Source organism: Pezoporus wallicus, unplaced genomic scaffold (genome assembly GCF_028554395.1).
Source record: "Pezoporus wallicus isolate ANWC-B61680 ecotype Strahan unplaced genomic scaffold, APGP_CSIRO_Pwel_v1 contig_749, whole genome shotgun sequence".
NCBI classification, from domain to species: domain Eukaryota; kingdom Metazoa; phylum Chordata; class Aves; order Psittaciformes; family Psittacidae; genus Pezoporus; species Pezoporus wallicus.
The window spans coordinates 5,618,530-5,639,680 of record NW_026641327.1 but is presented as its reverse complement, the minus strand read 5'-3'; the positions used below and the strand labels follow the sequence as shown (position 1 = coordinate 5,639,680).

Sequence of the window (21,151 nt, the reverse complement as noted above, 5' to 3'; positions counted from 1 at the left end):
AAATAATATGAGAAGTATCGGGCTTCCTTATGCCAAAAATGCATGGTTTCAATTTACGCTAAAAAGTTTTAGCAAGAATGATCTATTGTTTGCAAGCAGTTCACTGTATGCAAGCAGCTTAAAGCTTGTTCCGTTATGATTGATGATGCCGTAGAATGTATCCCAAACCCCTCTGGTGGAATGTCTTTATGACACCTCGATTATCTATTATATTGCATTGCAACCGAGTCTAGGAAACTCACTTAGCAAAAATGTTATCAGTTTCATGAAAAGAAGAAGTCAGCGTGAGACATCTAGATACAGCCAAAGACACTTTCAGAAGTGATATGAACTCACTAAACCATGTAGGAAAAAAAAAAAAGTAATTTTGGAGTAAGTGTACATTCAAAAATGTAGTCTATAATTTAAGGACCAAGTTTATGGCATGTGTATTAGGAGAAGTACATTGAGATTCAGGTTTATGGCTTGTGGAGCACTACTAAGTCAACTTCGTAAAATTATTATTGGAGGAATCTTTTAAAATACATACATCTTCAAGTCATGGCAACAAATAAATAGATTTTTTAAATCTTTGGATGGTTTGTAATTACGGTCAATGCTATCCTTCTGATTGTCCTGGAGGGGAGAAAGGGGAAAATAAAGGATTTTTCTTGCTTTGGTTACACATTTGTCCAAACCGTGCCACCCCTCTGATGTTCCCAGAACCTTGCAAAATGCCAGGTCAGGGGAAAATAGTGCCTGGAGAGGGAAAACCTCCTGTGTAATTTTTACTGTAGCAGGCACTCATGGGTGCAGTCTCTCTCCTACACCAGCGGCCCACTTACAGCTGCAGGGAGATGAACTGGCCAGGACAAATGCCAAAGCTGCCAGGCTTTGGGCAGATGAGGAACTGAAGTTCAGGCTACCTGCAAGGTAAACAGAGGCACTAGGGGCCAGATCCCACAGACAGAGTATGTGTCACCATCATTCATGTCAGCAACATGGCTTAGGGCCGTGAGGACAACAGCCAGCAGCAGCCTTGCCAAAGAATCCTCACAGAACTGGGATTAAAACATTCCCCAGCTGAAGCAGGTCACTGTGTCACGGTTTGGCAGTTTGCTGCACCGGAATATGAAGCAACATCCCATCTGAACTGAATGCAAACAAGCAGTACCTTGGTGGAGGTCATTTTACACTCAGTATTTAAATGGTGTTTTTAAAAGAAAACCTCAGAAATAAAAAGTATACATACAAGCCAGATACAATCTGCTTTGTAAAAAGAAAGAGATATGTAAATATTGTCTTCACGTCAACTTTGGGGAAGCGTCTGTCCCACCAGAGCTAATTGCCAATGAAGAAATTGGCCTTTATTGTTGAGGTTGTTACAAAGGGTGTCATAAACTAACTTTATTACAGCAAATGTTGAGCTGTATTTGCATTTTTTTCCATCACATTGTCTTTGTTTTACAAGCTGTCTGCAATAGCTGTTCTTGGAAGGTCTCCAACAAAGCATTCTCTTTGGGGCATCTAACTGCAAATAAGATTAAAGCTTAATATGTCTGGTAATCAGTTTTCTTTTAAAGAGCACAATTTGATTTCTTATGGTCAGCTGGGATCCCACATATCTCTTCTGTTTTTCAACTTGCTGCTCTCAATAACCCAGAAAGGCAATTTGCCAACAGATGTCCTTTCACCACTTCTCCTGAATTGGAGTGTCATCTGAGAGGTAGTCATACACGGCTTCTATTCCAGAATCCAAGACTTCTCTCTATTAAATGCAGCTTTTTTTTTAAACCAGCCTGGGCAAGAGCAAAGCACTTTATGCCCTCCATTTGTTCTGGTGACGTGCAATGAATAAAGATGGGTAAAGCTTGTTTGCTCAAAACGAGCAAACAGGAGCAGGTAGTCTCTCTAACTCCTCGCTATACCACTGTTTGATCCAAGAGAGGTGCAGCTGTACTGGGAGAATTGTTCTTAATAACAACAAAAATACCCTTTGAGGATATGGCAAGTAAGAAAGAGAGAGAACCACGAGAACTTGACTGTCTTTGATGAACCTGAGCCTAACCCCCAGCTCATCTGATCTCACCTCACTTGTAAGGGTGGGAGAAAGAAACAGCTGGACTCTCTACTGGTACCCTGGAGGGAAAGGTAGAGCACCTTCTCATCTGCCAGGGTACAAGGGTTCCAGCGCTTTCACTTCCCAGGGATGCTCCCTGAGCCCACAACTGCACAGCTCTTTTCTGCTTTACTCCTTTGCTGGAGAGGAGTAAGAGGGAGAAGAGTCCTCCTTTACCCCATTCCTTCCCCTGTATTGGACTGCAACTAGGATGCTGTCCTGTATCTGTGGAGAAAGTTTAAGGACAGAGAAACAGCAAGACTGGACCAGAAAAACTGGACTGGGTAACCCTTACCCTACGGATACCATGTGAGTTTGACAACCAAACAGTTATTGGGTCATTTGGTACCAAATGCAAGCTGTAATCGCAGCCACACTGTACTACTGTACTAACGCTATCTATGCTGCACTATTGTACTATAGAAGGGTCAGGAATGGCAGGAGACCACAAATCTTAGAGAAAGGGTTTGGTAAAAGAGAATGCTGTTGATGCTCTTGCACTTTCTTTTTTTCAGTATTCCTAAAAGGCATCTTGACTGCTAACTATACTTATCTATCTTATTGGGCATATGGAGCAAACCACTGGAGGCTTCTTCATCAGAAGCTAGTTTCTTAAATCCCATTCCTTAATTTTAACTTCTGTTAACTCTCCTATTCAAAACAAGCTTTAGAACAACATCAGAGCATAAAGAGATTCGTCAGTTTGGTTGTCAGAGGTCCAAGATGGTTTAAACTCAGTTTGCCAAGGAAGGATTTTGCTTCTAGATATAAACATTTCAAAGAATGTAAACACCAGTTTTCAAAATGTTGGTAAAAGGCTTTGGCAGGTATGAAAGTGTTTCTATTTCCATCTACATTAAACCTGGAGCATATTCATAATTCTTACACAGCCTGTTGTTATTCCATATGTCATAATTTGTCATAATTTGTTTTGATAGTTATTCTAAATTCTGTTACAGAAAAAAAAGAAAAGTGCTGTGTTTCTAGGATACTTCTGTCTCAGCAATGATGTGGTTCAATATATGACAAATCAATATATTACAAAATACTTAATTCACAGCTACAAAATGTGGATGCTTAAATCACAAGAGAGAAATAACTGTTACACTTTAGTCAAATAGACGTGACCACAAGGACTGAGTATTTATCACAAACAGCTCTAGCCTTTACAGAGTGAAAGTGACTGGTCTCATTCTGGAGGAAATATGAATGAGCTTTCTCCCAAGAAAAATAGAAACGGCCTGAGGGCAACATAAAGGTGCAGTAAACCTCTGAAAGATGAAGTCTCTATTTTTACCAGAGTAGCTTTATGTTATGGATAAGCAAAGACAAGATACAATTTTATGTATCCATTTGAAAGTTCATAAACCTAGTTAAAGCAACTTTTCTCAAGCAGTCTTAAAAATAACAGTAAAACTGGCAACTAATATGTTTGCCTGATAAACTGTCACGTCTACATGATAGTAAGTTCTGTCTAACATCGTTCTCTCTGCAGATGGGATCCCAGTGTTCCTATTTCTGCAGGATGTTTTTGTCACCGACTTAAAAACAATAAGCTATTAAAGTGAAAGCAGATACTAAATGTTTTCACATAAAAGCCTGTCACAAATTTCTCACCCAAATCTAGCCTTCCATCTATCCTTCATTATTTACCATTGCTGTTAACGCACTGGGTCAGCAATATAATTTGTTGCCAAATGTGAAACAAGGCAATTTTTTTATGGGGTGCCAGAGGCCACTTGGAAACCAATTGCTTGGAGGACAAAGTACCTTCTGAAAAGGAACTGTAAAAATGGCATCCAAGGGTTTCAGTTTTGTACCTCTAAGGCTCCTTTAATAAATAGGCTCTGTCTATCATATACAGAAGAGCAAAGGAGAGAAAGAGGGCTTCCCACAGACAGGTCTGCAAAACAAAGGTACCTTCTGCTCCACGCATCATAGACTAACCACAGTAAAAAGGCTGAATTCATCAGTGTAGAGATACACTGCATCATTAAATTATGCCTTCAGTGACAACTGTGTAGTCCATTTGCCTTCAGCAGGTTTCTAATGGAGGCGGTGGTTGGAACTTAATAAACAATTGTGTTAGAACAGCACTATTTGTTATATACATGGCTTGTGAAGAATAAGCAGCAGAAGAAAGCAGGAACATTTCTTTTTAGTTACAAGCATCAGAAGAAATTACTGGCAGGTAAAGGAAGTGGACTGATGTGATGAAAATACACTAATTACCAGTCACTTTTCAGGTAGAACAAGCCTTTCCCATTAGTCCCTACCATGAAGTGTGTGTTGATTGCCATTATTTCCAGTCGGAGGACTCCACCCATAATCTAGATTCCAGTTTTATTGCCCAATTAAGGTTTTAAAATGGCCAACACAAACTGCAGTTCAATGATGTAATTACATCTACGGTTTACCCCAATGACACTGCAAACAAGCCATGCCTGCACAAAGGGATGATTTTGGTCAGACCAAAGGTCTGTCTAGCTTCATATCCTCTCTCTGACACCTGCCAAAGTGGGTACCCAGGAAAAGATTACAAGGCCCACTACAAATACATGGTGGCACCTCCCCAGCTTCCAGCTGAACTCGGGTCAATTTCTCTTTTCGGTACAAAGGTGATTTGCAGTTCACTTATTTTCTGCAATTTGCAGAAGTCCACAGAAGCAATAGTCCTGAAGGTCATCTTCAGCTAGGTCTCTCCTTAAGTATGGGCTTAATTGAAATGTACTGTACATAATTGCTGCAGGTGAGTTTTGTAGACATGCAAGTGGCTGGCAAAAGCAACAGGCAAGTATCACCTCTATGTCTTCATTCAGTTTCTCCCTTATGATCTGGCCCAGACCATAGGAATTCACATACTTTTACTAGGGTTTTGATTTCTGGATCCAGGGGACAGCATGGAGGGTGTCTGTGTGTGTGTCAAATAATTTATCCAAAGTATAAAGAGGCTTTCTTTAAAATCAAGGAATAATCCATCACTCAGACTTATTTGCTAACAATTTTCAAGCATTAGGAAATCGTCTGACCATTCTAACAGCTCCGTTCTTATTCTTAAATCCTTCTATCCCACAATCTCAAAGTATATGCAAACATGAAATGCATCACCCAGAATACATTTGAGTAATAGGGGCATACTAACAAGTTTCCTTCTATCTTGCTGCACAGCAGTGATTTTTGATAGTAGTACATTCACTGCCTTTCTTCCAGGGTTGCACTGTTTTTAGACAAGGTGGATAAAAATCTCTGTCTGGAGCTGTTTTAATGCTTATTGCCCAATTCCTAAATCCTGCACCATAACCAAGTACACTGTGGCTGAGCAGGAGCCCAGCATGGAGGGATTAGAGGAAAAAAATTCCAGCACCTCCAGGTAGTACTTGGCAGCTGCTGTTTCAGCCCTAGAGCTACAGCAGCTGCCACAGCCAAAGCAGTGCTGCTTGGAACAGACAAAATAAGCAAGATCTGCCTGTATTGTTGATCTCCTTCCCACCTCACAGTTTGCCTGCATTTTTTAATTCTTCCTTTATGCAGTGCAAACAGTTCTACTTGGAGAGTAATTTTGTACATCTACGAGAAAGATTATGTTTTTATCCCTATTACACAGTGCAGCCACAGAAACCTCCCCTCCTTTTCTCCCATCCCCACCCAAATATTATGTTGTTAAATTAAAAATAAGCCTCATTATTTTTTGTATATATACTCAGATATCCTAGCACAGGTGGGTAGTACAGAAAGATTATTTCATCGAATGTAACAAGCATGGAGACTGTGCGAGCAATGAGCTATACACTTAAGAGGAGATGAGAAAAAGATGGCATATAGTCTAGAACCAGCACAGCATCATCAAATTCATGTATTTAATTTTGTATTACTCTATTTTCATACCTTTCTTTTCCTCCAGTCTTTTCTAAAAAAAGAGGTTTAACTCTCCAGAGTGCCATTTCTGAGATGGTTTCCCATGATGCAAAAGGGAAAAGTCTATGAGATTTCCACTGTAAGCGAGCAGCAGATGTGTGTGAGCAGAGCTCAGTAAGTAGGTATTTCCACAGACCTTAGATAAAGTACTTAATACAATGTCCAAATACCACAAGTTCCAGTGGGATCTTGAAGCTTGCTATGGAAAAGAGACAATGGCAGAATGTCAAAGACAGGGCAAGAATGTGATGTTTCCTTTTTAAACTTTCAAAGTCCAGCGACCTTTGTGTGAATCTGACAGTCTGATGAAGTCACCAGCAAAACACAGTTGGTGGCAGTGGGTGTGGAAGGTAATATAGTACCTGCTTGGGGTTATAAACTGCATTCCAGTTACCTGGTACTAATCCTGAGGCTAATCAGTTCATCAGAGCCAAGAGTAAGCACAATATCATAATTTCCAAAATGCTGGTTTACATTTGCATCTTTACAAGAACATCTTGCTTTTTTCTACTTCTCTGAAGGTACATAAGATCTCAGTATTATTAAATATTGGGAACACTGGCACTGTGGTCAGTGCAAGCTTTAGGTGAGTAAACATGTACATCCAACATCCTAAGAGTAGGATGTACTCTTAGCCTGAGGTTCTCTATGCTTTTGCTGATACAACTGTCTCGGTCCCATTGTTGATAGACAAACAGCTTCACTTACACCAAGGCCAAGAGACACCACACAGTATGCTAACTAAACTTCATGTGACCCTGTAACATAAGTAAGGTTACCCTTCTTTTTGGGAGGCAGACCAGGGTCTTGCCTCAGGCTGCAATGCAAGTCGGTGACATAGTGCTAAAAGGATTCAACGTCTTGCCTCCCTTCCCATTCCTGTGCTTCATTATTAAGTTGTGCTCCTATTTTGTTACATGTGTCTCACTTTTCACTAGAGCATACTACGGTTTAGAACATTTTTTAACAGTAAAACTTGCTTTATGATTTGAAATATCCTTATTTGGATAAAAAGAAGATCTTTGGATAAAGAGAAAAGTGTTTTCTTCAAAGAAACACTCTGTCTTGCAAAGTAAGTGTTAAGTCTCTCTAGCTGAAAGACTATTTATGGTTTGCATAGTTATTCTTTCAGGGTATGACATCATCCTCAGCACATGCATATCCCAGAACACTAAATTATTCTCCCTGAAAATTCCTTTCATTACTCTCAGATTGTTAAACATCACCTAGTGGCAAATTGGTAACTGATGTCTGTGGCTTGAAATGGATTTGCATGCTTATTTCTTTTGTGACACACTGGGGTCTCTTACCTTTTGTGTCTACAGTAGAATTAATGATGTAAACATTTTAGAATGCAGGTAATAAATTATGCTAGCCTATTTGCCTTTTTCTAAACCTGTATTTATTTACTTTTTAAAAACGGCTTTTTGTATTGCAAACAATATGTATTCACACAGTTACACATCCTCTGGTATTATCTCAGCTACAAAATACAATTTTCTACCCAACCTCTGATGTGGGACTCCAACCTTGTGTGCTGCCAACTCCTGCCCATAGCTACTCTCTGACTTTGCAAAGTAGTGACCTTTTGAAGTTAACAGTTTTATTCATTCATTATCAGTACTCCAACTAGTTGAACAGTTATCAGTCTGCTCTGAGGCCTCTGAAAGAAAAAGGTTTAATCAGAGCACCTCATTCAGTCTTTGGGAGTATTCTTCAGAAAGACAATACAGGCTTAAAATTGGTATCTTGCAGCACCTCTGAGTGGCTGCTGTAAAGAATAAGGAGATGCCATTGATACAAGTCCCTTGAGGGGAATCACTTTAACCTGAAGAATGCCGGGATTCCCAAAAACTGAATGGTGATGAATGCAATTACCTGAAAGCACAGGCAATGTTTTGATGGTTTTGCTGTTGCCTTTTCTTCCTGGCTTTTGAAGCTGTTTTTCTCTTAGTTTCAGCAGTAAAGCCAGCATCTGGAGCTTGCTGTTGTCTGCTCAGCTAAGCAAGTGGCAAGTATTACACTTTGTTGTAGCGGATCAGGCCCTTAAACTGAACAGTACTGTCTGTCATGAGTCAGATAATCTCCAAGGCATTTCTCCTATATATGACACAGTTATTTACTTCCATATAAATCATGCATTCAGGCACAAAGTGCTCCACTGCTTCTAACACTGAAAGAGTGATGAACACTTGGTCATGTATTCAAACAGAAAAGGAAATGTCCCCCTTCTTAAATTTCTTCTAGCTGTGATGTCAAACAACCACAGTTTATATTTCTATTAAACACGCAGGTTTTCCTTTCCTCATGTGTCCAATGTATTTTTGGGGGGGGGGGTCCTCTCATAGTTGCTCACCTTACTGAACCCCAAACAACAGACCCTGATGTTCTGAACGGCACCTTTATTAGAATTGTAGTTCTAGAAGCACTTCCCTGGAAATCTGATTGAATTTTTAGATGAATACAGATACAGAGGTGAAGAAAGGAAATGTATAAAACTGATTATTTTTCTATTTGAAAACTAGTTTTCCTGCTGTTCTAGACAGATGGAGAGGAAAAAGATGATACTTAATGAGGTGGGACATATTGTACTTCTTGACAGCACTGCTGAGCCAGAATACCATTTTTTAACATGAAAACCAATGCAGTAGCTAATGTGCCTTTCAAATATGGTTTTAAAGTGAAAACCAATACACAAATCAACTTGTCTCACCTAATTTTCTCATAGCAATGATAGAATAGTTTGGATTTATTGCCTACATTTGTATTTATTACTGCTCCCTCTTCCTCCCATTTTCTACCCCTCTTCTTTTCCCCAAAGAGAAAATGAATTGATGCTAGCAAAGTAACCCCTCAAGATAAAAATACCTAAGAAACCTACACAATTTTCCATTAACTCTTTCCAAGCATGCTGCTAAGGACTATGGTCATGCACTGTAACCCTCATACTGAGCTCTGGCCAGCATGGGACATTGTTTTACACCACTGGAATAGAAATGCTGTTCTAACAAAATCAGAAAGCTTACAAAGTTTATAAACTTATAAAATCTAGAAATTCTCTGCTGGCAAGGTTAAATTATCCTCTGCTCTGAAGCTAAAGATTGAAACCATCTGGGAAGAAAAAAATGGTGTGTCAATTATCTAAAACGAGCTTGTGCTTTACATGTAACTTAATCATAAATATATAGTCAGACCACATTAATTCTACTGAGCAAATCCAGCCTCCAGGAAGCTTATTTTAGGCATGTGATTTGAGAAGCATGCAGAAGAGGAGGCTCATCCGAGGCTGGTGCAGTCAGTTGGAAAAATGCTGTTAACTGGAATGGATTTTGAGAGGATCCCGATGGGCAACTGTCAGATACCTTTGGCTGTCAGCATTGGAGTTAACAAAAGCTGTGGTTTTCTACACTTACTCCCAGACACACAGAAGCCAGAGTTACCTTGACTATCAGCATCCATCTGTAGGCTGGTGAGTTTACTAACTGAAGTCCTCTCAAAGATCCCAATGGCTGTAAAAGTCTTTTTTCCAGTTAAGGCCGAATCAGACAACCCCTGCAGCAGCACTCAGAAATGCAGCTTCTGAAATTTCACAAAGCCAATTCAGATTCCTCAAATGTAATTTTGGAATAATTCTAATTTAATTGTTGTCTTTTGCCTCAGAGTTTTTCTGCCTATGTGTTTGAATTAGCATTTTCAAGCCAAAAAGTAAAAGCCTTGTGCTGTAAGTAACAGTAGATGTTAATGTAAGAGCTAATGGAGATTGCGCTTAGCACTGAATAAGGCACAAAGGAAAATAAGAGCCCCAAAGAATTTACCATCTAAGGGCTCATTAAATTCAGTGGGACTACTTCCAAGATTAAATGAACACTTCTGGGCTAAGTATTTGTGAGATCAGTTTCATTTTGCAGACATAAGATACAAAATTGCCCCTTGAGACTGGGAGAATAATTCTGCATAACAGAGGGCATGTTCTCACTCTCATTACACTCTATAGCAAAACTTTAATGATAGTAGCAAAGCCCTCTGAAGTGCTTTTTACATACACTCACACACACACTTCTCTGTATGCGTATAGTTTTATCTCATTTTTATATGTATGTATGTCTGTGTGTGTGACTTCCAGTTGCACAAATATTAAAATTTATGTTCATATATATTAAAATCCAACCTATCAGTGCTGTATAGCACATGATAAGACGTAAGCTAACAAAGCAAGGGGGCAGTTAGAAGGCGGAAAGGCTTTCATACAGGTTGCAACCTCATTCTCATAAGACATTAGAGGTTCTAATTCCAATTTTACAGTCACATAGTCTTCTTGAGTATATGAAGGAACTCCTGTTTCAGGAGAAATTCTAGCTCTTGCTATGGTAAATGGCGAGTTTTCCTCTGCTTTCAAGAAGAATCAGCCCAGGCCTTGCTTCATCCAAACAGAAACTGTTCAGACAATTGATGTCTGATATGATGTCACAGCTGATGCAGAAGTTGGGTCCTGTAGTTACGTATTTTAAGGCACTGGATAATTCATAATCACTAATAAAGGAAAGCAAAAAAAAGAAAAACCAAAAAACCAAACCAAAACCAACCAAGCAAACAAAAGCCCCACCCAACTAAACATATTTCTTATATAGATTGCTTCAGATGTAGCAAAATTCCCTCTTTCCAACCTATGGTACAATTTTAAACAATCAGTTAAGAGCTCTGTGAAAGTGGGATAGTGGATATTGACCACTTTTGGGGGATTAGGCAGGTTAACATCTTGGCAAGATAGAAAGAATTAAACCTAAAAATTACAAGGGATTCTGATCTTCAGGAAAACCCCTACATCTCACCGTGCTGTTCAAAGTAGTTGCTGGTATTAATACTGAACTCCTACCAGGTTGGTTTTTTATTAGTTTTAATACTAAATTGGGATTTATGCAAACATTCCTGAAAAAGGATGAACTTATTATATCTTTTTAAGTAGGAGATTGAAAAGTGCCTACCCGCCTACAAAATCATCATTGCTCCATCAGTTAAAATTATATCCCATATTGCTCTCATTTAATCAAAAGCCAATCTTCTTAAGTCATTAAAAAGAACTGGCTTCTTGACATTAGCTAATACCGAATTTAAACAAACAAACAAAAAAAAAAAATTAATAGCTCATCCAAAAATTAAGGCAAGTGTGAAAAGGAAAAAATATTTTAGTAGAATTGGAGTAGCCTCTTTTCTCCAAGAAATAAAGAGCAAATATTGGCAATTTTCAACAAGCATTGGCAGACTGCACATTAAGAAAATCATTTAAGATTTCATCATAGTAAAAGTATGATAGTATCAATATTTTAGTTTTTGCAACATCTGTTTACAGTCATGATTTTTCTTCTAAAGTACTATAAATTGGCAATTGTTTATCTACAGTAATGGACTCAATTACTGCTACCCCAGATTATGCAATGAGCATATTCAGTAACTGTGATAATTAAGAGATAAACATATACTTTGAGCTACAGTAAAGCTTTGCCAGCATTAATTCTGCCAAATTAGAAGACATACATTGCAATGTCACTTATTTGCACTTCATTTTTCAATACTTCATCCTTCACTGTTCACTTCTGAAATGCTAATGTATTACTGCTTTGAAAATAATTAAAATTGTGGTCTGACCACATGCAGTCTGAAGAAATCGGTGTGTGACCTTCCACACTACACAGAAACACGTACATGCCAGATAACACAGTTATGCAGCATTAGAGAAACCACTACATGCAAACTTACACGTACTATAAACGTCAATGCACTAAGTAAAATTTTGATAGATTCTGACTGCACAGAGATGTGTACTCTACAGGCTTACATTACAGAAATAGATTTTTTTTACAAGTCTCCCTCAAAATCTCAATTTAACCACTATCATTTGTCTCCAGCCTTTAAATCTGTCAGGAATATTCTTTATTTCCATTTTTTTTTTAATTGTATTTTTTGTAGGACAAATACTTAAATTGATGATGGTTGCCTTTGAAGGCCTGAACCTCCTTAACTTTACTAAATCCATGGGACAAAAAAGAAATGCTTCATACCATCAAACTTGCATTATCTGACATCTCTTAGAACTTGCTAATTGGGAGAGACAAAACGTCACTGCAGATTAATGCACCTTCTTTCACTCTGAGCACCTGAATTGAATCTAATCTGTAAAAAAGTGACTAAAAATCAATCTAATCTGACAGTGGTGGAATGATTAGATATAATTATATGCATTCTCAGATCCTTACCTGGAGAAGACATTCCTTGGAACCTTTCAAGAGAGGAATTTAAATGATACTTGCAGGGTTGTTTTTTTAAATTAAAATCTTGCAGAAAACATTTGCTTTCAGTCATGGAAGATGAAAGGTGATCAAGCCAATATCTCCTGTTCTTATCAGCCCTTAATATTTGCAACAGGAAACAACACACCCCCATGCCAGACATGCATTGGAGGAAGGAAGGAATTGGGGGAAGGGTAAAAACTTTGAAAAGTACTCAGATACACCATTTTTAATTACTCCAAAACTTGCATTAAATTTTTAATTATGGTCTTTTCTCCATTAAAGGACCGGAGATCTTTAGCTTGATCATACAATGAAGTAATTAGTAAAATTCCTCATTTGCAAAGGACTGTTTATATCCACCTAATGCAAGCAAGTAAACTCATCCCTTTTGCCAAACTTTGACATGACTAGGACAGCATAACCCCAGCTTAAAGATACTTTTTCTTTTTCCTCTTTCTCAAGTTTGCTGAGCCATATTCAACTACAGAGTAAGAAATAAAAAAGACACTACAACAGGTTGCCCCCATTTTTTGTCAATAATCTCAGCAATAATACAACACTAAACAGTGCTGAAATAATAATAAAAAAAATAATATCTAGTTTGCTTAAATACTAATCATGGCTATTGAAAATATTCAAATGGATTTGCACATTTTTTACTGTATAACATGACATCCTCAGCAGCACACTGTTAACAATGTTCTTCCTGAAAATCTTTCTTCAAGCGGTAAAATACATCCATTCATGATTCCAGTATTCCAAAAATGAAGACACAGATGATGAAATCATTGTATTCTAATCATTGTATTCTTCCACAGCAAATCTATGCATCAGAACTAGGAACGTAATACTGCGATTAAACTGACAAATTTGCATGTGGTGAAAAGAATAGTTTCTCTTGTACAAGAGAACCACACTGTTTGCTACTACTGTTGCATTTTTATACCCACAAGCACATGGATAAGGAAAATCCAGTTGATACAATCTATCCAGAAAGATTAAGGAAGCTAAGTACCTACCAAAAATAATGAATGTTCTCACACAGATAAAACTTGCAAAAAAAAGTGAATATAACCACCTAAAAGAGTTACGGAACTAAACAGTCCTCATAAAGATCTGTCCTGGGACTCATGTTGGTCATTGTATTTATAAGCAAGTTGGAAAAGGGGTGCAGCAAGGTGGAAAAAGTTGCTGGTGCTACTTTATTTTTTATGGTAGTGAAGGCAAGGACTCATAATGAAGAACTATACACAGACCTTATGTGACTTAGCACTTAGGCAATAAACCAGCACAGGAAGTTCAATATAGGTAAACATAAAAAGATACACAGGAGAATAAAGCTGTCCAAATTTCAAATACACAGTGAGTCAACTGGTATTACTCAGGAAGAGAGACCCTGAGGTTAGGACACACAGATTATGGAAACATAAGCTTAGTGCTCAACAATAGTCAGAAAATCACTTATTCAAAAAGGAATTGAGAATGAAACAGAGAACATCTCTTTGCTTCTTATAGAGTGACAGCATCTTAAATATTGCATGCATTTTTTTTTTCCCTCCATCTGAAAGGATGTAGAGGTGAAAATGTTCCAGACAGGGAAACAAGGAGAATCCAAGCATCATCTTCCATATAAGAAATAGGTAAGTAAGCTAGAAGCCTTGAGTCTAGAGACAGGAATTTTTAAGACTGAATAAGGTAAAGGCCTATAAAGTATTTAGTGGCAATGGAGATGTGTCTTTATTGTCTCTCCAAAAAACAAGATCCAAAAACCAACAAATGAAGCTAGAAGGGAACTGGGTTCAAAACAGAGAAAGGTGGGTCTTCACACAGGTGATTCAGCCATAGTAACTTCTGTTTATAGGTTACCATGAACACCAACCACCCAGACTTGTTCAAGAAGCACTGAGCAAATTCATAGAATTGAAATCTCCAAGAGCAACTAAATATATGCACAGAAACCATCTACAGAACAAGTATCGTCCTGTGTAGCTGGCCTGTTAGTAGAGTCTTCCCCACACTTTCAAGTCCCACTGAGGATGGCGTGCTGGGTTAAACCATCTGACCCCGTACAGCCAGCCTCACATTCTCATTTCTCTGTGTGAAAGCACATGCCTTTCACAAATAACAATAGAATTGATGCAATCACAGAAAACAGAACTGGAAAAATTCTTGAGAGGTCATCTCGTCTACTCTCCTGTCTCTTGGTACCATCAGTTGCGTGTGACCTTCTGTGGGAGATGTCTAACCTGTTTTTCAGAACCTTCAAAAGCAAGCTATTCTAGTGAGAAGCTGGCCTTCTCTGAAAAAAGCTCTTTGTAATACAACCTAAATCATCCTTGCTGCAAAGTTAATCCTTTTATTCTTCATTGTTACAGACACAGAGAGAGATGGTCCCTCCCGCCTTGCAGTGGCTTTCATGTCCTTGGACTTATCTACCAAAACTAGAAAACAAAACCCATGCATCCCAATTTGTAGTCAATCATTGAAAGAAAAAAATGCAAACACCACCACAAACACCTTCCCAGTACCAAAACTCCTCTACATATTACCCACTTGAGTGCAGCACAGAAAGTAACAAAACAGATTCTTCTAGTCGGGTCATTACTGTAGAAAAAAAAAAGAATAAAAATGTGTGGATTATGGTTAGTGCATAAAGAATAGTCTTTACTTCTCAGAAAATTGAGTTCATCTACAATGAGAACAGACAACAGTTCTTCCTTTTCTGCATAAATCTCCTCCACCTCCCTTCTCCTCCTTATGCCCAAATTCTCAATCATTCTTCACAGATCATGCTTCCTAGACCTCAGAGCATCCTCTAATTCTTCTTGAGAAAGATACAGGGGGTTTGGAGAGAGTCCAGAAGTAATGCCCAAAGCTAGACATAGCACTCAAATTGAGCCTAATCAAAGCTTTGACAAGTGAAGGGATTACAGCATGTGCCTTGAAGGCTTCCTGCTTGTGCGACGCCTGTTTCACAGCACTGCAATAGCGCTGATTCACATTTAGCTCATAATTTACCCAGGTTCTGCAGTGCCTTCTATTGTGACTGTTACCCACTCATTTTTACTCCAGTCCATGACTTACGTAGTTCCAATTATTTTGTGTGGGTTTTTTGTGTCTTGTAGACAGACACTTTTTACTGAAAAAGAGATGATCTTTTTTAGGAATGTCACAAAAATTACTCTGATGCTAAGCACTATGGATTTGCTTCTTTTGGTCACCTCACATGGACTCCAGGGATTTTTCAGGATCAACAGACATGACTCTTAAAAATCATTGGGTGTAGAAATAAACTATGAATTTGTGCTTGTATGTGCTGATATATATTTTACAAAAACAAACCCCAGCTTTTCTCTAAATTCTAATCTCATGCTCTAACTACAGTCTCCACTTGGATTGGGAGCATCTTCAAATTCAGTTAGGGTGATTATTGCCTATTCCATTTCTGCAGAGCAGAGACGTTGGCTAAGACATTGTGGTTTACCTCACACTTAAATTCCTAGTTTCCATACGGAAAACAAACAAGAAAAAGGTGAGACTGACAGATTACCAGAAAAGTCAAGATGTCCTCAAGCAGGCATCACACAGTGTTTGCGCTCTGCATCCTCATCTTTTGTGGGGAGGGTTTTGCATCGAGAAAATAACAGTGAGCAAAGCTGTAACATTCACAGATGGCCCACTAGTACAGATACTGTTGACAATATTAACTTACTCAAATTTATATCCTAATTGCAGTAAAAATATCACAGCCTTAATCTACAGGCAAATGAAGAATTACCATAGAACTAAAAGTGCTGTAGCACTGGAAGACTTGTTCTAACAAGCGAAGATGCATGAGCTAATCCCTGTGAGCAGTTTATTAAGTCACTTCAACCCCTGTTCTGTTAAGTAATTCAATGGGACACTTTTATTTCTGTGAATTTATTCTTTATTTAAAATTATTAATAAATTAATTCTATGACCATGCTCAGTCTCCAGATTGCTCACAAACTATTTGCCATTCCACAGAGCTCTTATGTTCATAAATCAGGTTACTTACTCAGCTAATCCACATTTTTTGCAGTCTACAAACCTACAGCATTTTCAAGGTGGTTACTGTATTAAAGATTATGCAAATGAGTATCATGGCATTTTTATCTTTCTCAGCTGAGCATTTCAGAAATGAAGAACTTGTTCACATGAATAACTGCGGAAAACATTCATCAGAATCTGAATGCAAAGTAAATAGGGAAATTCTTAACCCATTTTCACTTTCAAAAAGATAAGATTAAATCTGGTATGATAAATTAATTCATAAATCTTTTGAGACAGTGGGTAAATATGTTAAATATTGCATAATAAATAATTATCCAGAATATAGAGAATACAGGGTTCCATTAACTGCACAATGGCCAGTTTCTTCCTCTCACAGTATATGCCAACAGTGTAGCATTTGGAATCAAAGTCAAACACTACATGTCACTTGTTTTCCAGTGTAGAACTCTATTTCACCATAACAAAATCTGTATTTAACCTAACATCTTGTGATAGATTTCTCTTGCCTACACAGTATTTCGATTAAACTTGCCAGACACAGCATTCACACAAATTTTGGTCAGTCGTCCACACTTCATGTAACAACATTGATAAGTGGCAAGCGTGCTGCCAGCCTAACTTTACTATTAGTAGCAAAAAAATTCAAATTAAGTACAACTAAACTGCAAACAGAACAGCACTTTGACTCCTCTCTTACTGCTCATTTCTGATGTGTCAAATTCATCACATTTTAAAATAAACCTAGAGAAGGAGAGGCTACTAGGAAAATGGCACAGAAGGCATTTCTAAAGACCTGCTTCTCTTTTTGTGTTACTAAGAATACAGAAATGTCTTTTTCAAAACTTCTAACAGGAAGATTGCATTGAAAATTATATATTTGATGTGTGCAGTAAAAAGGCCTTTAATATCACACAAGTAGTCTCCTTAATCCAAAGTTCAAATACCTATTTTAAAGGCACTTGGCATTATATTTAAACAAAGCTAGTGCAGCGCCTGCAGCTGCAAATTGCAGGGAACAAATGCAAATCACAAGAGTTCAAGCTGCAGGCTCTGAAAAGTCATCAAAGCCTCCAAGTACTTTTAAAGAATAATGTACAAAATGCCACCAGACCTCACAAGCTACCCTGCATGAATCTATTGCTTTTTACCTGATAGAGCAGCGAAGCTGAGAACTTCAATCCTTTCTTTTTCCAGAGCCTCTATAAAAATGCAAATAACACCTGATAGACACATACACAGCTTAAAAAAAAAGTTATTTTTTAAAATAAAACGTGTCTTTAAAAAGAGTTAAAACCTTACAAATTATAACACAAATTACATATGTGCAATGCTTCTAAAGATGGCTGAATTAACAGAAAAGTTGTCTGATACCATGGCCAGTCAATTGTAATGGTACAAATCACTACGTAACCATCACTAGACAATGTATCTAACTGCCACAACTTCCTACATTGAGTTCAATTTACCACCTAGTAAAAAGTTATCCCCACTTTGTAGATACCAAAAGAAATGCAGAAGTAGGTTATGTGAGAAATTTAAAGCCTTCAATTTAACTCAGTGGTATACAGAGGGATTATGTATATGCTCTCACACCATTTTGGATACTAAATCACTTTATAAACTGCAATATGGCCAGTAAGTAAAGCCACAGACAGTTTAATTTTTAACCCCATTTTTCTGGTAGTACAGAAGTAAAACTAGCAGGAATATTGAAAGCTTAACAGGCAGGTGGGATGTAAATTATGTACCGAGTTAGATTTAATTGCAAAGCTTAGAGCAAAACAAATTCATAGTTGTGGATACTGGCTTTTCCTTTGGATGAAGCAGAAGAGTACCAAGGCATTTGGTCCAGCAGCGTCCAAGGCATTTGGTCCCACTCAGCCCAAATGTGGCAGTTGTAGGGTGTCTCTCTGCAAGCAGCCACTCGCTGGGCCAGTTCACAGTACAGGTAGGAAGGGAGCTGGCAAAGCTCTCTACTCACTAGCAAGCTGCTGCTGGGGCTGGGACAGGGAGCTGCTCTGATGAGGTGTGACCTGTCCCAACACTTTTGGCCTATGGATTTTCACCAGCTGCTGCTGCACCTCTAGGTACACACTAGTGACATTCATAACGGCAGCATCTTTTTCCACTTCAGGTCAGTCGTTGCTGATGTGATGCCTCTCAGCCCACAGCAGAGCCCTTCCACAACCCCCACAGCTCACAGACACATCCTGCACAGCGGCCTTGCTCTCTACTCTGCCTTATCTTAATTCATGCTAAAGATCCTTCTGCTGGTTTTCCAAACATTTTCTGCTGTCATCATTTTCTTCCTCCATGAAGGAAAAAATAAAATAGAAAAACTTAAATTATCCTAATCATGAAGCATCCCCCACCCTTCATATGCATCAACAGCTTCACAGTGATCCCCTCTGTGTGATGAGAAAACTATTGTTTGTGGCCACTTTTGATTCAGTGAAAGGAAAAAAACCCCACACATAACAAAACCAAAACACCACCTCACAATCCTGGGCTAGGAGCCTGAGATCTTCTTCCCTAATTCAGGAGACTCCTGCATTTTTCCACACCTATTACCAAGAAAAGTACAAGGAGCCTTTCCAGTTCATTGACACTATTACTAACAGGCAGATGGGTGACTGTTCACATCAAAAAGCTTGCAGGATTATTGCTGAATGGTATTTAATTTTTTTTATTAGCCAGGTAGCATATAAAAAAATAGGCACTGCAGTACTAATGAGGGAAAGGGGGTTCACCTCAAGACAGGTTTAGAATAAGCAGGAGGAAAAGCCATGTCACACCAAGGCAGACTAGCAATTGCATGTGCACTTCTTCAGGCAAGCCCTCATCCATATGACAAAGGAATTGCCTGTTTACGTGTGTAACAGGAACCTAGCAAGATACATATGCACTTACTCACCAGAACACCCCCTCTCAATGTTCAGCAGGGCCGGGTGTGGGCAGCCACTCAAGGAGCAGGGAGATGGCTGCCTTGCAACTCCACAGCCCTTCCCACATCCCTAATTCCATTACTCATCTCCTGCAGACACTCTCACCGTTTACATTGCCATTAATGCTATTTTCCAGTGAGTTGTAGGCCTCCTGGGATTGTAAAGCATTTGGTCCCATGTAAAATTGCATTGCATTTAATATTGCTGCAACAACACATGGGCCTTGTGATCTTGTTTCAAGACAACTGATTGATAAAAATGGGTACAGATAAGAAAATGCCTGGGTAAATGCTATTTAAAAACTTTCACTGATGCAGCATGTTCATTCACTGCATGACTTACATGCAACATCTACTCTGCAGTGGCATTAAAGTTGCTCCTCTCAGTAAAAACATTCCTCTGATAAGGCACACTTTCTTTTTTAATCGGGCATGCTGGGAGCTGAGCACACAGCATGTGCGTGGGAAAGGGATGGGACCCAGCCCTGGGAACAAAAAAAGGCTGACTAAGATCAGTGCTCTGAGCACACAGCACAGCACATTTGGCTTTGTCCGCGAACATGACTCCCTGGAAATTCCCAGTGTTCCTGCTAATTTCAAGCTCAGGTCACCATGCTGGGCATGCGACAGGAGGCTGTCACCTGAAACAGGCAGAAACACATACTGCATCACATGCAACAGCCAGGAACAGTCACTGAGGGCAAACACAATCATGTTTACCAGTTGGCTTTGCAGTGCTGTTGGCAGCCCACACACTCAGAAAGAAAGACAACAACTACCATTGGGGAGGAGAAGATGGGACTTGGGTGTTTGTACAAGGCCTCGCTTACACCCCTGGAAAGCAACTCTTGTCCTGCTTTCCTGCTACATACACAGGTGCCTGGAACACAGCCTGGAAGTCCAGGCTTTTGTCTCCAGCTCTCTTTCAGGCCACCTTCGGAGCTTTTGTTTTACACAGCCCTGCCTGGCACCCCTACTGTGACCAAGCTCAGCCCTCATTACAGCACTATCTATAAATGTGACCTAATTTTTATGCCTGAACTTCAACTTGTTGGACCTCTGCCTTCCCACAAAGCACATGCTGGGATAGGATCTCATACAGCTGCAGCTAGAAACCTAGTAGTGAGGCATTGTATAGAGGTGCCTCAAACAAATATGGTAATAAGTTGACCAGTATGTTGAATGCAGATGTATGCAAGCATAAAAAGACTAAAATCAGTTTTAACAGCCATCAATGAAGCAGCTCCAGGACTGTCTGCAACCCCTTACTGCCACCAACTTGTTCTCTGGGGTAGGGTATAAAACAGCACCAGAGAGCAAGAGGACTGCAAAAAAACTTTGGAGTTCTGTCCGAATCATCACAAATCTATTCTGGCATGTTGCTCCAGTGCAAAATTACTCCAGATTCCAATAAAAGGAAAAAAAATTGCTGGACCAGGTCACTAGCCATGTCAAAACAGCATGGAAGCAAACAGATCTGTAGCAGTAGGAATTAACCAGAAAGACATTCATTATCAGCTCTCTCGAAAATACGACTACCATCTTTAATGACAACTGTAATTACTTGCAACTTGCATTTTAAAGGTGGTACAGTTTAAGTGTGGACAACCACATAGAACACTTACAGGAAAGCTTCTCTGAGCTCATGATCTCAGAACCGAGGGACGCAATTAAAACCAGCTGCAGGTTTTACCAAGGCAGCTGGAAAACGCTGACACATTTGGGACCCACAGACCCTTCTTGTGGTCTGAAAGTGGTGTGCATAAGCTACCTCACTTTGAGGAGGCTTAAGATAGTGACTGCCTGCAAACACAGCACTGTACTCCAGATCTCAAGCTGTGCATGGACTAGATCCCACATGTCCCAGACTAC

General features: G+C 39.0%; 1 long non-coding RNA gene across 1 annotated transcript; it reads right to left on the bottom strand.

The window, feature by feature from the left end:
- Positions 1 to 183: 183 nt before the first annotated feature.
- Positions 184 to 21,131, bottom strand: LOC130606606 (uncharacterized). Its single transcript, XR_008974025.1, has 3 exons — positions 20,905 to 21,131; positions 5,984 to 6,212; positions 184 to 2,323 (listed from the first exon to the last, which is right to left on the bottom strand). It is a non-coding gene; the product is annotated as an uncharacterized LOC130606606 (long non-coding RNA).
- Positions 21,132 to 21,151: the final 20 nt, after the last annotated feature.